We start from the raw sequence: 4,346 nt of genomic DNA on the forward strand, positions 1-4,346 counted from the left end.
CATTTCAAGTTAAAGTGTACTCTTAGCTAGCTAGCTAAAGTTAGCTGGCTGGCTCGCTAGCTAACGTTATGTGTATGATCTTATTATTCCTATCAGAGACCCATTTGCTTGGCTAGTTATATCCTAATGTTAGCTAGCTAATATTGAACCTGGTTGGTTAACTACCTGCAGATTCTGCAGGGTCACTGCGACAACTGTTGATAGACATTGCAGGGTAGTGATGACGTTGACTAGTGATTATGGTTAATTGTTTAGCCAGCTAGCTTCATGTCTTAACAAAATACTCCACTATGCAAGTATCCATTTCAATGGAACGTCACTGAGACAAACTGTTAGCCAGTTAGCTTGGGTGCTTGACTGCTGTTGTAGGTCCCGTGTGGCTCAGTTGGTAGAGCATGGTGTTTTCAATGCCAGGATTGTGGGTTCGATCCCCACGGGGGACCAGTATGAAAAAAATAATAATAATAGTAAATGTACGAAATGTATGCATTCACTACTGTAAGTCGCTCTGGATAAGAGCTTCTGCTAAATGACTAAAATGTGATGTTGTTAGGACAGAACACTCGGATCAACCCTTAAAGAGATTGGTGGAGCTGAAGCTTAAGAGGGTTGTAAACGATGCTGAATGGGTGTAGACAAAGAAGAGCTCTCCAGTAGATTTTACCAAACATTCAAAGGCCATTTCATCAAAAGTGAGGTTACAAGTTTATCAACTTTCAAAGCAGAATTACTTTCCCATTGTTCCTCAAATGCAGTGTGTGATATACCATTTTGTAGCTCTGTGTCTCTGCTTTTGTCCAATGTAAAATAAAAAACACAATTTCAAATTTTGCTACGTAAGACCGAATCAAGGCAGTCGGTCACTTATAGGGTGTGGCCAGGGTTTGCTTGTGGTGGTCTTAGCTGGTTGGGGTGTGGCTGGTGATGCTGTGGTCTGGGTGTAGGTCCTCTTGGTGGGTTCTGTCTGTGCAGGTTCTTTGGGGGGGGGGGTTGCAGGTGCAGGTCTCCTCTTTCTCTCTTTCTCCTTCATACCACTATTTCTACCTCTATCTCTCCCCCTTATTTGCGGTGAAGTCCATTTTGACTGGTGACTGTCATTAGGTGCCTATCCATATTTAAACAATTCCTCTGTGTCTCACTCTATCTTACTGCAAACCCACCAGCAGCAACTGACTATGGGTATAGTGCAACATGTAGTCACTGTGGAACACTGATTCCTTTAAAGGGAAAGGGGATTGGTAGGCAGGCTCAGTGTTCTGTCTGTCTGTCTGTCTGTCTGTCTGTCTGTCTGTCTGTCTGTCTGTCTGTCTGTCTGTCTGTCTGTCTGTGAGAGAGAGAGAGAGAGAGAGAGAGAGAGAGAGATATGCACTTCCTAACCTAACCTATTTCCCTCAGATTACTAAGACCCACAAATAATTCGAAAACATTCCAATTTTGATAAACTCCCATTTCTATTGGGTGCAATCACAGCAGCAAGATTTGTGACCTGTTGCCGCAAGAAAATGGAAACCAGAGGAATGAATAGAAAGAGAGAAACAAAGGGATTGGGATGATAAAAAGAGAGAAAGAGATCGGGGCTTCCATGTCTGCCTGACTGAAAAAAGATAGACCAGAGGTGTTTGTGAGTTAGAGTGAGTTAGAGTGAGGAAACAGAAGCGAGGGAGAGTGTTTGTCCTCAGAGGTGACGGTTTTCCATTATCTCTTGGAAATCATCAGCATTTTAATGGACAAAGAGCTGGGCTCTGATTAACATAGGAGGGAGAGCCAAGCATTCTTACACAACTGCAGCAAAAAAACCATGCAACGCTGCCAGTCCATCTACCAATAACTCTCCATTGGTCAGCGTCAGTAAGTATAAACACCTCCGAATCAGAGAGGTTGCAATGGAGGACTTCCTTAATCGACGTCATCGGGCATCCGGGGAGCAGTTGTTCCAGAGAGCAGTTTTTGGGGGGTGGCAGAACAAAGCCTGTGTGTCTGTAAGGTGTGTCGTCGTAATGAAACCAAGGTGCAGTGGAGGACGTGTGTTCATCTTGAAATTTTATTAGAAAAAAGAGAACACTACAAAAATGAACTAAAGACGACAGCAAAACAGTCCTGTTAGGAAATACTCTAAACAGAACCAGAAAACAATCCCCCACAAAACCCAAAGGAAAAACATGCTCCTTATGCGTGACTCCCAATCAGCAACAACGAACTACAGCTGTGCCTGATTGGGAGCCACATACGGCCCAAAACAAAGAAATACAAAAAAAACATAGAAAAATGAACATAGAACGCCCACCCAATGTAACACCCTGGCCTAACCAAAATAAAGAAGAAAAACCGCTCTCTATGCCCAGGGCGTTACAGTGTCTACGTACGCTGATGACTCAACAGTCAATGAAATAACTGAGACACTTAACACAGAGCTCCAGTCAGTTTTAGAATGGGTAAATAGCAATAGGCTGGTGCTAAATAGCTGTAAAAAAAATATATATAGATAAAAAAAATAAAAAAAATAAATGAAAGAGAAAAACCGTTGAATGAGTAGGTGTGTCCGAACTTTTGACTGATACTGTATATGTAGTGCAAGTGTCAGTAACATGAATGTCAATGTCTCCTGGCTCAAAGTTGAAGAGACATTAACTGCATCACTATTGGTCTTTGTGCTGTGGTGTTGATGTGTTGAAGGAACCAAAACTCTCTGTTCAAGCAGTTGGTCACATAGTTTTGACACTCATTGGTACAACACAAAGACATGCTTCTTCACAGTCCACAGGTCCGGAACAGACGCTGGAGAAAAGCACATTATTAAATAGTTTCATGAATACATGGAACTCTCTGCCAAACCCAGGTAAATCAATCTAGCAGATAAAATAAACACCTTACTGCACAAAGGGGATTGTGAAGAGACTGTGCCACCGTACATATGTTATATTGTAATTTGCACTGTGTTATGTATTAGACCTAGATATTGTGTGTCTATGTGTAATGATATGTAGGCTACGTGTGACGTTTTAAATGTATTTCAGTCCTTGACTTGTAATGTTCTGTACTATGTATTATGTCATGTTTAATGTGGACACCAATAGCTGATGCTTTTCCAAATGGCTAATGATTATCCTAATAGTTACCATTACCAAGAACAAAAGATTTGTCCACTTTTGCCGGCTCAGGGATTCGAACCAGCAACTTTGTTGATTACTGGCCCAACGCTCTTAACCGCTAGACTACCTGCTGTAACATTAGTTGTCCTGGTTTAACTGAGGAAAAAGGTCATTACAACATTACTTGATAAATATTAATGCATCTCATGAGTATTCTGAATAACAGGCAACCATTACCAACCCCCTGGAGAAAAAAAGAGAAAATCCCAGCCTTTGTACTGAATATGTGGCATAATGTAAAGCAAGTCCACATCACTAGAAGCTCAACTACTCAACCTCGTGAAATTGCTTCCCTATAAACAGCTTTTTTTAAAACAAGGAAAACAAGCCAACCCCTGTACTGCTAACCCTCACTGACGTGAATGACGAAATGGCAGTCTGAATATTATCCCAATGAGAAACAGCCTATAGAGTCCCTTCAGTCTGAATATTATCCCAATGAGAAACAGCCTATCCAGTCCCTTCAGTCTGAATATTATCGGTCAAATCACGGTCAAAACGGTCAAATCACCACAATATCACCACATTAAACTGACAAATCACCACATTAAACTGTCAAATCACCACATTAAACTGTCAAATCACCACATTAAACTGTCAAATCACCACAATATCACCACATTAAACGGTCAAATCACCACATTAAACTGTCAAATCACCACATTAAACTGACAAATCACCACATAAACTGTCAAATCACCACAATATTACCACATTAAACTGTCAAATCACCACATTAAACGGTCAAATCACCACATTAAACTGTCAAATCACCACATTAAACGGTCAAATCACCACATTAAACTGTCAAATCACCACATTAAACGGTCAAATCACCACATTAAACTGTCAAATCACCACATTAAACTGACAAATCACCACATGAAACTGTCAAATCACCACTATATTACCACATAAACTGTCAAATCACCACAATAACCTGTCAAATCAAATCAAATCAAGTGTATTTATAAAGCCCTTCGTACATCAGCTGATATCTCAAAGTGCTGTACAGAAACCCAGCCTAAAACCCCAAACAGCAAGTAATGCATGTGAAAGAAGCACGGTGGCTAGGAAAAACTCCCTAGGAAAAACTCCCTAGAAAGGCCAAAACCTAGGAAGAAACCTAGAGAGGAACCAGGCTATGAGGGGTGGCCAGTCCTCTTCTGGCTGTGCCGGGTGGATATTATAACAGAA

General features: G+C 41.1%; 1 non-coding gene across 1 annotated transcript; it reads left to right on the forward strand.

Annotated features, from left to right (window-relative positions):
- The first annotated feature begins 368 nt into the window (after positions 1-368).
- On the forward strand, positions 369-444 carry trnae-uuc (transfer RNA glutamic acid (anticodon UUC)). The gene has a single exon. It is a non-coding gene; the product is annotated as a tRNA-Glu (tRNA).
- Positions 445-4,346: the final 3,902 nt, after the last annotated feature.

This window comes from Salmo salar, chromosome ssa14 (assembly GCF_905237065.1).
Source record: "Salmo salar chromosome ssa14, Ssal_v3.1, whole genome shotgun sequence".
In the NCBI taxonomy this organism is placed as follows: Eukaryota; Metazoa; Chordata; class Actinopteri; order Salmoniformes; family Salmonidae; genus Salmo; species Salmo salar.